The sequence below is a fragment of the Macrobrachium rosenbergii genome, chromosome 27 (genome assembly GCF_040412425.1).
Source record: "Macrobrachium rosenbergii isolate ZJJX-2024 chromosome 27, ASM4041242v1, whole genome shotgun sequence".
NCBI classification, from domain to species: domain Eukaryota; kingdom Metazoa; phylum Arthropoda; class Malacostraca; order Decapoda; family Palaemonidae; genus Macrobrachium; species Macrobrachium rosenbergii.
Window position 1 is genome coordinate 39,392,009 of NC_089767.1, and position 12,500 is coordinate 39,404,508.

Consider the following 12,500-nt stretch of genomic DNA (forward strand, 5'->3'; position numbering starts at 1 on the left):
ATCTCCGTAATATTCCTTTTGAAAAGTCCCTTCGCTGTCGCTAACTCTTTGCTAGTACCGCGAGTTCTTTCCTTTCGCCTCGTTGCTAAGGGGGATGTTTTAGCCACCGGCCTTCCCACACTGTGTGATTTAAGGGGGGGGGGGAAATTGGTCAGTGGCAGGAACGAAAAAGAAAATTACCTCGTCAGAGAGAGAGAGAGAGAGAGAGAGAGAGAGAGAGAGAGAGAGAGAGAGAGAGAGAGAGAGAGAGAGACCTCTTTGTGTATTGGTTTAATTCAATTTAATTTCATCTCATCTTGATTTAGTCATCTGTTCATTTTTATTATTTTTCGTTTGTGATTTTTTTTTTTTTTTGATACTGTTGGACCCTTACATTTCTAATTATGATCACTGAAGCTGTTGTTATCAACCTTAACCTTCGTATCATAATTTCCTCCTGTTTGAGCAAGACACCAAGTCAAAGGAAAAATTAAAATAAAGAAATAAATAATATATATATGTATACATATGCATATAGTGTACATACATGTATATTAACACAAGCACATTTGCTATGGGAAGCAAGAATGTGCTGCAATTCAAAGGTGAGTGGCGCAATGTATGTAAGAATGAATGAGAGAGAGAGAGAGAGAGAGAGAGAGAGAGAGAGAGAGAGAGAGAGAGAGAGGAACTAGCGCTTTGTTAATGAGCCATCAATATACATTTGAAAAGACTAATGATGTGGAAGTTTTTAAACACTGGGCTTAAGCTTAATTGGATAGGTTTCTTGAAGTAAATAGAGCAACGATTATAGTTTTTATATTTTCCCTGAACCAACACTTCTTAGGAAAAAGGTTCATTGTTGAAAATCTGTGCGCGTTCGCGCGCGCGCATGCGTATGTATGTGTGTAATAAAAAGATATAGTAATACAAGAATGGAATAACCCCTTCTTAGACAAGTCCTGTTGAATGGAACGACTCCGCAATTTGAATTCATTTTATAGTGAGTCTTCTCGAATCTTCCTTACGACTCTTTTCTCTTCCACGTCCAATGTTAACGTGGAAGAGAAAAGAATTATAAGGAAGATTGAAGAGATTCCATATAAATGAATTCAAATAATAATAATAATAATAATAATAATAATAATAATAATAATAATAATAATAATAATACTCAGTTTTCTGATAACCCAACTGTTGGTCCACAAAATAATAATAATAATAATAATAATAATAATAATAATAATAATAATCCCTGCTTTCTGACAACCTACCTACTGACTCACAATAATAATTATAACAATAATAATAATAACAATAACAACCCCTTTGTTGTCTGCTAATCCACCTATTGATCCACCTTATGTTCTGCAATACCAGCCGTCTCATCGCTCGCGTGCTTGCAAACTGCAAATCACAGAACCTTTACGCTAAAGGTACGATGACATTTCTGCGCTGTCAGAATTCCGTGTCATCAATTTGACCTTTAACCTATTTTTCGTGGACAGGCAGCCGGAGTTTCGTGCGACTGAAAAGTACGCAAGATTCAACAATCTGAAAATTACGTAAAATTCAACCATTTGTAAATTACGCAAGGCTCAACAATTTGAAAAATAGGAAAGATTCAACAACTTGAAAAATAGGAAAGCTTCAACAACTTGAAAAATAGGAGATATTCAACAACTTGAAAAATAAGAAAGATTCACCACTTTGATAAATAGGAAAAATTCAACAATTTGAAAAATACGCAAGATTCAACAATTTGAAAAATAGGAAAGACTCAACGACTTGAAAAATAAGAAAGATTCATCAATTTGAAAAATAGGAAAGATTCAACAATTTGAAAAATACGAAAAATTTTTGAATTTTGCGTAATTTTCAAATGGTTGAATTTTTCGTATTTTTCAAATTGTTGAATCTTGCGTAATTTTCAAATTGTTGAATTTTTCGTACTATTCATATAGTTAAATCTTGCGTATTTTTCAAATTGTTGAATTTTTCGTATTTTCAATAATTTGAAAATACGAAAAATTCAACAATTTGAAAAATACGCAAGATTCAACAATTTGAAAAGTACGAAAAATTCAACAATTTGAAAATTACGCAAAATTCAACAATTTCCGATGAAGCTTATCGCTACGCTGCGTATATTTCGTTCTCCGTTCCCACTTTTATATCCGTAGTTCTTAAGGTTCAACCTCGAGAGCAAGATATGAAATTTTGAATTGATTATAGAATTTTGGCCAAAGGCCAAGCACTGGGACCTATGAGGTCATTCAGCGCTGAAACGGAAATTGACTGTAAAGGGTTTGAAAGGTGTAACAGGAGGAAAACCTCAAAGCAGTTGCACTATGAATCAACTGTTAGCAGAGGGTGGAGAGTAAGATGGAAGAAAGCGAATATGAAAGGAGGTAGAGTAAAAGAAATAATAGGGGTTGCAGCTAGGGGCCGAAGGCACGCTACACTGCACCCCGTAGGTGGTATATGAAATTCTGCAAATTATTACTGTCAAAAACGCAACCTGTGATGAAACGGCTTGACAATGCATTACTTGATATAATGATCTCGGTAAAAATGGATCTTTTTTTTTATACAATGAAATTAACATTAAAAGTCGTTCATTTACGAAGGGTGACATTTGATCTCCCTCACAATTAGGGTGTTCGTGTTTTAAACTATATATACCTTGTGAAGGTATTGTCTTTGCATCAATTATGTACCTTTAAAACGGATACGTACCTCTCTCTCTCTCTCTCTCTCTCTCTCTCTCTCTCTCTCTCTCTCTCTCTCTCTCTATATATATATATATATATATATATATATTACACAATGTAATTTATGAAGTCATTGCTTTTAATTAATTAGGTCCCATTAAAAATGAACCTCTCTCTCTCTCTCTCTCTCTCTCTCTCTCTTCTCTCTCTCTCTCTCTCTCTCTCTCTATCTCTCTCTCTCTCTATATATATATATATATATATATATATATATATATATATATATATATATATATTTTTATATATATATATATATATCTTCTTCTTCTTCTTTTAACGTGCTTTTATTCCCATTTTTGTATGGGGTAGCTCGATGCCTTCTTTGAAGGACTTTTGATTTGGCTTTGGGGTAGACCTGTGGTCTCGATCAGCTGCCCTGCCTGACATCGCTTAGACCCCGGTACGTATGTTTCATGTATCATACCCGACCCAACGCCCTTTCTTCCCAGCAGCGAGAGAAGTTATTGCGCGGGTGCTATGGCGAGAGTTCGAGACGTGTGAGATGTTTGTTATGTTTTTAGAAGGTGTTGTAGTGGCTTTGTTTTTGTGTGTTTTTAGTCTGTAACATCCATTTGCTTTTAAGCAAACCTATCCGTTGATTACATATATAATCCCGGGATGTCTACACGGATAGCAAAGTGTCATTATATATATATATATATATATATATATATATATATATATATATATATATATATATATTACACAATGTAATTTATGAAGTCATTGCTTTTAATTAATTAGGTCCCCTTAAAAATGAACCTCTCTCTCTCTCTCTCTCTCTCTCTCTCTCTCTCTCTCTCTCTCTCTCTCTCTCTCTCTCTCTCTCTCTCTCTCTATATATATATATATATATATATATATATATATATAATATAAGTCATTAATTTTAATTAATTAGGTCCAAAAAAATATCTCTCTCTCTCTCTTTCACTCTGCTTATATATATATGCACAATATATATATATATATATATAATATTAATTATATGCAACGTATCTCTCTTCACTTGTGGTAAAATGAGCTTCAGTTGTGGTAATGATTCTTTTTCCTTGCCTAATCCCGGTTCATCTAAATACCTTTTTATTCCACTGAGCCAAAGCCATGCTTATTAGAAGAAATATCTATGAACATACGATTCTTCCAAAGGATGGTACCACCAGCACGATAAGAGAAGTGAGGATAAGACTGCTTTAACTAGCCTGAGTCTAACACTGACTGATGAGAAAGTGAGGTTTCTAACCGGAAGGCTAACGAGAGAGAGAGAGAGAGAGAGAGAGAGAGAGAGAGAGAGAGAGAGAGAGAGAAGTGTCTCAAGACATGGAGAGAGAGAAGGAAATGTCTCAAGACATGGAGAGAGAAGGAAATGTCTCAAGCCATGTATGAGAGAGAGAGAGAGAGAGAGAGAGAGAGAGAGAGAGAGAGAGAGAGAAAGAAAAGAAATGAGGTGTCTCGAGAAATCTTACAATAGCAACTACTGTCACATCCGCTGACCATATCTGGTTAAGCGCTTCGCCTGCCACTCGCTGACCTTCTAAGTCGCTTTGAAAAGACGAGTCGCTCTGATTACGAAGAAATCTTACCAGCGCCGCAAAAATTTTTACCACACATGCAAATGCTCTGGAAAAACGACATTTTGAAGGCCATTTTACTTTCTCGTAAATGGATCAATTATCCGGAAAGGACTGGTTGGTTGGTTGCTTTAGATTAAAAAGGCCTTATGCCAGTACGTGCCTTGCCCAAGTGCGATAAGATGCTGAATGGTGTAAGATGTCTGGTGTGGCCCACTGGACTGTGTCCAGCCAACGGAGAAGGCTGCTTACGATGCGTGCTGTTCTTTACAAATCCAACCTGTATATAATCTACTGTCGAAGTTATTCATTCAAAACTACTTTCTGTAGTCTTTCAACCCTATTAAAACGTGTCTATAAAAAGTATCTATAAAAAGTGTCTCTAAAAAATGCTTAATATTCTTTACAAATCCAATCTGTATATACTATTTTGTCGAAGTTTTTCATCCAAAACAATTTCCACAAAGTCATCTTTCTGCAGTCACTCAACACTATTAAAAAGTGTCTATAAAAAGTATCTATAAATACTGTCTATAAAAAATGTTTAATCTTTACAAATCCAAAAACAAGTACCTTATAGTCAACTTTCTGTAGTCATTCGACACTACTAAAAAGCGTCTATAAAAAGTATCTATAAAAAGTGCCTATAAAAGAATAAAAGCATTCAACTCGGGTCTTCATGACTTCATCAAGCATGCCTACAAACAGGAAACTTCCGGCTAACGTCATCATATTTTTTATGCCAAGTCCTGGTTTCCCTGGAAATACGACTCTCCCATGATATTGCAAAATGCATCACGGACCTGGTGCAGCTGTTTAATGGCGTGACAAATTCCACCAGATGTTGAACTATTCATTCATCTATGGCAGGCTATTTCACAATATCAGCGAGAGTTTGATAATTGGCCTAGCTTGCCAAGATACTGAATAAAAATAAAATGTATATATATAGTTCGTGTACGTCAGAAGAACTTCCCGAGAGGGAAGTTTTTAAAAATGTTTTGCCTCACCCTTCTATCAAACGCAACACAAAATTACGTAGGTGTTTTAAGTGTTGTAATTTTTTTCATACTGTGCTAGGCAATACTTTATAAATAATAATTTTCCCAACATCCTGATCGAGTCATAAATAATTTTCCCAACATCCTGATCAAGTCTAACACGACATAATTACAATGCGAGGAAAGAATAAGAATTATACCACTAGTTATTCTCTCTATATTACCCAAAATTAAAATAAAAAATAATTAGTTATTTATCTTAATTCTTAAAAGAACATTACCTGGAACAACAGCACAGCACAGAAAAAAAAAGACTGATCACGTGACTTCCGACCCTTATCAAACTGGACTCCCCAGATATTTTTACGGTATCAGAAAGTAGTTGACATTTGACGTCAGATAATCATCAATCAATCAATCCTTCACCGCAGAGGCGAATGCCGTCCATATGTCCATGCATCAATGGGAATCGCCATTGAACGGTGACACATTCATTCCTTTTACGAAGAGGAAGCCAACAAAAAATTCCGGCTTAAATCAGCTTATCCAGCTGTCTAGTAGTGCTAGGGGGAGGGGGAGAGGGGGGAGGTATGAAGGAGGGGGTAGGGAAGAGCTTATAACACCCCCCCTCCCCCGTGTGTATGTGTGTGTGCGCCGGTGGTAACGACAGATCCAATTAACGGGCAAAACGAAAGCCGGCATATACACGAAGCGCCAATATTCACATAAGGGAACGGCAGCACACATGAACACCACATAAGCATGCACCACATAAATATGTGGCTCTTACATCCCTACGATACACGTGCACGTACGGCCGTGTACGGCCGGAGCCCGCGATATAAACACAACTTGTGTACAGTCTAACAAACATGCACGCACGCTTCTAGTGACCTTAACAATGGACTCCGAAACAAAGAAAGACAATTAAACGGAGGGAGGGGACGTAAAAAACATATGAGAGAGAGAGAGAGAGAGAGAGAGAGAGAGAGAGAGAGAGAGAGAGAGAAACTACGGTATTGATCCCGGTCGGTGGCAAGTTATAGTGAGACCGTGCTAAGGGTCTGAGTCTAGGCCACAAAATTAGGCCTAACTCATTAGAAAATTCTTTCTTTGTCTTCCACTTGGTATTGTGAGGAGCTATATAAAAAGAGAAGATAAGAAAAAAATCGACAGCTCCAACTAACGCATATTAATGAGAAATATTAATATTAATATTTATGAATTATATTAAAAAATGGCTTCGAATGAAAATTGTGTAAGGAGACTATCACAAATTTCAAAGTCCACAAAGATCAAATATTAAAGACGAAACGAACCAAAAGTGAGACTTATGTACTTATAAAATTATTTTACTTTACTGAAAGGTCGATATCACTAATACGGTTCTTGCTTAAATACTTTTTTTTTTTATTTCATTCATTACGGTCGAGAGACAGACTGACTTTCCTCTGAACTTCAGACTTTCACAGTCTGTTTCTGATCATTCTGACGGTCAACCGGAATCAAGGCATTCCCGAGAGACGAGATTTAACAGAACTTATCAGATGTTTATGAGAAACTGCTTAATATGACATGGAAAAGCAGAAATTAGACCAATGCCAATCGAAATGGCAGTTGAACAAGCGCTCGAATCTGTATTTTTACTTTGATATTTATTTGGCAAAACCAGGAAACTGCTGTTCTTTTCTTATCATTATAATTAGTACCATTATCACGATTATCAAAAGAAAGCCGTTGTTTTTCCTTATTATCATTATCATTAGTACCATTATCATTATCGTCATTATCCGTGTATTGTTCTGCCTTTCGTCGTGACACGCTGCTAGCATTGTGTCCCTATTATTATACTTTTAAATTCTGCTTATTGTGTTACAATGTTAGTATTGTTGTAGGTATTACTCATTTTAGAACAGTTGTACACACAATGAGAGAGAGAGAGAGAGAGAGAGAGAGAGAGAGAGAGAGAGAGAGAGAGAGAGAGGGGAGAGAGAGAGAGGTTTACAAAGGGAACGACAGAATGAGATTGATCAATGGCACAAAAGAGAGGTTACACAGAGGGAAGGAGTCAGGCCAGATCCCTAGACGCACAATATGAACCTCCAGGTGACATCTTGCCGGAATGCAAGATGTATACGTACAGTATGTATACCTTTATATATATATATATATATATATATATATATATATATATATATATATATATATATACTATATATATATATATATATATATATATATATAGAGAGAGAGAGAGAGAGAGAGAGAGAGAGAGAGAGAGAGAGAGAGAGAGAGAGAGAGAGAGAGAGAGTACATGATATGACATGATCGTTAGACTTACGACGGCTCAATATTAGGCTATGCTGGGTTTATGCACTGACAGTGTTGCATAGAAAAAATATTGCCCTAAGAGACGGGAACCACAAAATAGCGCAATGACAAGTGAATGGTGCAGTGTATGTAAAAAACGGGCCGAGGAGAATAGTACCATAGTGGGTTCTGTAGTTATTGAACCGGCTACAAATTTTATTCAGAATTTGGAAAGTTTATGGCAGTAATCAATGCCCTGTGTCTTCAGAACCCTTTATGGGAACCGAATGGAATGGAACGGAATGGAATTTAGGCCAAAAGCCAAGAACTGGGACCTACGAGGTCATTTAGCGCGGAAGTGGAAATTGGGAATAAAAAGGTTTGAATTTGACAAAATAGTCAGGAGAGGGTGGAAAGTAAGCTGGACGAAAGAGAATGCGAACGGAGGTACAGTAAGAGGAACGAAAGCGGTTGCAGCTAGGGACCGAAGGGACGCTGCAAAGAACCTTAACTTATGCCTACAGTGCACCGTGCGAGATGACTAATGGCACTACCCACGCGCCCCTACGGAATTTAAGGGAAATGGATCACCAATAAAAAAAAAAGGGGGGGGATATAAATGAACCATAAAACTGCACTTAGGGGCCTATCAAAAAGGACTGTACCACTGAACCGAGTTCATTGGCTTGAAATGCAGCCACGTCAAATAGTAAAGCGATACAGATTGGTGACATGGGTACGACATAGACTAATAATAACGTACTTTCGAGGAATGCAACTGAGCATCGAAAACGAGACACCAAAAAAAGACAAACTAGATCACATATGCGCACTCGAATCATACGATTCTTCCATATTTTTTTAAAGAAATGAATTAGGGCAAGGAAACTGAATGGTTGACTTTGGATAGAATGAGCAAGTTTAAGAGGTGGATGACGGTGCATTTTTTTACCCTGGCAATGAAGTAGTGTTTCTGAATATAAAGACACCAGGAACGATTAAATAGAGAGTGGCAAGTTCTTAAAACTGTCAAAGGTGTGATCAATTCAATCAGACGACAGTTTAGAAAAATACCAAACGGGCTGCACCTTCTTGATAATTAAGTTTCTGCGTATAACTTGACTACTCAAACCAATGGGGAATCAATAATTGCCCTGAATCAGATCCTAATCTATCAGTACCTTGGAAAAGTTCCCATACACTCTGTACCTTGACTCTGATATAAAATTATGGTCCAATTTCCGTAAGGTCTTCGCTTGAAAAACAAAGTACCTTCTCTTATCTACATCTCATTGCTGTTCTTCCTGCGAGATGTAGATAGTTGAGACTTACCCTAACATACAATATTAATTAAAATCTCATCCATCTAAAACTTTCTATTCTATTCAATGTTTCAAATGCATACCTTTACCTGCAGAGGGCCTAATCGCCTACACGAGATGAATGATCGTTTCAATACCAGTTATGGTACCTCGCTCATGTTTAAACACACAAATATTAATATTTTTAAATATATATATTAATCTTGTTCAATAAGTATCTAGCTCTCCATCCATTCAAATGTAAAAGGCAATTGAAAAAAAAAAAGAAAAGGAATGAAAAATTGGACGTAATCATAGAACGAATATAGTCGCAGAACTAAGGTGTACAAACAGCTTTAATCAGCGATTATTTTCATGTCCTGTTTATCTTACATGAATACGGCAGTATATCCCATAAAAGAAACATACCCAACAATTGACGCAAACAATTCTGTAAACGTTGTACATAATTCTGTAAATATTTTACATACGAAAGTATGGACAAAATAAACAGAATGGTTCTCGAGAGAAACCATACCCAGGTTTTCAATGGGAAATTGTTGAAGGAACACTAACAATTCGTGAACATTATATTTACGTAAGTATATAAAAAAACAAAATTTAATTGTTCTTGATGGAAACCATGCGCAGGATTGAAAGGGGAAATTATTGTGACAACTATTAAAAAAGACCTTTGGACAGTACAAAGATTATAAAGAAAGAATAATGACTGATCATTCATCCGCAATGGTCGATGTATATATGATATATCATTCAGTAATCATACTGAATAAAACGTTACTGTGACTATCACATCAGACTGAATACAACAAGGGAACTGTGAATTAATTTGGGCAGTTTGTAGACATAATAAACATCCCATTAAGAAAGAAACGGTAAGTTTGAATCCACCCATATATATATATATATATATATATATATATATATATATATATATATATATATATATAAAGATATAGATATACAGTATATATATGTATATAAATACAGATATAAATGTATGTATATATACATACTGTATATATACATATATATATGTATGTATATGTATATGCACTGTACACACAGACAAGCAAGTGTAGAGATTAAACATCCACCTATACACGAACGCAAAAGAAAGAAAAAAAAAAAGGAACAGCATCATCAAACACCTCCATATCGAATTCGAGATGAGCAATGACGTCACACAGCTGTAGAGCGAAGGTCCGGCAGTTGCCACCTAATCTTGAGCAACAAAATATACCAAGATTACTTCTGACGTTTGGTCGTTTCTCTGTTGTCAAGAAACACGACTTGACTTTCGTATTTTTCACAAAGTTAGCCTCTACAGACTTTTTTCTTTCTTTCAATTCAAAATTCTTGAAAGATGTTTCGCATCTGGTTTTTGTGAGTAGTATTTTTTCAAAAGCCGTATCGTTTTACTAAGTAATTCGGCGCCAGACAGATACCTACTTCTCGTATCGGCGAGAGAAGTGCGTCAGTACTCCTGTATCAGAAAATGACTAACACGGGAGCCTTGGTTTCAATTACAGATGATTAGTCTGAGTATACTACAGTTACATATATACAGACATATGTATGTATATGTGTGTATATTATATATATATATATATATATATATATATATATATATATATATATATATATATATATATATATATAATCCACCTGATACTTGAACTCTAAGTTATTCAGTGCCGAGATGAAAAATATTTTAAATACAAAACCATAATAAATTAATTACTAATAATCTAGTAACATATTAAAATAGTTGAAAATCATTAAATATCTCTACATCATTACACAATCCTATCAACGTCATTATTGAAGGCCTCTTCTATAAAACCTGAAATATGATGTTGTCTTCTACCTATATACTTGAGACATAGCATCATTATGAGCTCCATGTGCTCAACATGCTCCACATAGGGAGGGTATCACAGAGCTGCTCACACTTGGGTAGTTCATCACCCTGCAGTATGTACTCGTGGGTCAAGTAAGTATGACCTATCCCCAATCTACTCAACCTACTCTCGAGCTACCAATTCTCTGAATGACGAATTCAAAATCCTGCAAAATTTCTTAAGCAAGAATACGATGACATTTCAGCCCGTCGGTAACATAATACTCCCACAAAGCAGGTGGCCAACTGTGAACAAAACATGCAAACAAAAAAGTCATTTATAAAAATACTGAGAGAAAACTTCGCCTCACCCACTGATCTCTCACTTTGAGCCTCATTATTTCGCTGGCGATGCAGTTGATTGATTGTTTGCGGTGACATTCAACTCTAATGCCAACGAAGGGAGAGAGAGAGAGAGAGAGAGAGAGAGAGAGAGAGAGAGAGAGAGAGAGAGGGGGCTGGGTTGAAGGTCAGGGATAATCAATACGCGATTCAAGTGAAAGGAGTGGATTTTGTTACTTACATTATCCAAGTAATCAATGTCGCAACGATATTGTTTATCAAAGTTTCTCTCTCTCTCTCTCTCTCTCTCTCTCTCTCTCTATATGTGTATATACATACTGTATATATATATTATGTATATATATATAGGCATATGTATATACATACATAATATATATATATATATATATATATATATATATATATATATATATATATATATATAATATATATATAATTACATATAACCATAATTACTTGCTGCTGTCAAGGACAACAATGCGGAAGTACCATCTAACAGCAGTTCCTGCTGCTCCAACCAAACAGCTTTCATCACAGCAAACCCAAGATGGATTCAGCCTCTTAAACCAAGTACTACGTCCCTGGTAACCTCTCTAGTGGAACTTTCCTTAAAAGTAGCCCCGTCAACTAAAAGGCAAAAGACAGACAGACAGGCAGACTGAAACAGACCCCCCTAATCGCTGAAGCTTGGTCCTCTGACGTCACTGGAGAAGGATTATAGCAGGCTGACGCCCATCCGTAACTGGTACTTGAGGCGGTATTGAATGACCTCAAGTACCAGCCAGCGTCTCCCGTCAATATCCTCGAGGGGAGGCTGAATACCATATATGAGAGAGAGAGAGAGAGAGAGAGAGAGAGAGAGAGAGAGGGGAGAGAGGGGGTTACATGATATATGGTGCATCAACATCTTCGCTTTTTTTATAGTTAATTATTTCTGTATCGTGGATTTTGAGAGAGAGAGAGAGGTACATGATACATGGTGCATCAACAGCTTCGCTTTATTTTTTTTTGATGGTTAACTACTTCTGTATCATGAATTTTTGAGAGAGAGAGAGAGAGAGAGAGAGAGAGAGAGAGAGAGAGAGAGAGAGAGAGAGAGGTGTACATGATATATGATGTAACAACAGCTTTGCTTTTTTTTATAGTTAACTATTTCTGTATCATGGATCTTTGAGAGAGAGAGAGAGAGAGAGAGAGAGAGAGAGAGAGAGAGAGAGAGAGAGAGAGAGAGGGGGGGTAAGGCACTGGAGGGAAAGGAAAGAAAAAGCAAGGGTATAATTAACATAATCAATATAATTAACAGTTCATAATGTGAACAGGAGGATGAATATTGGGTT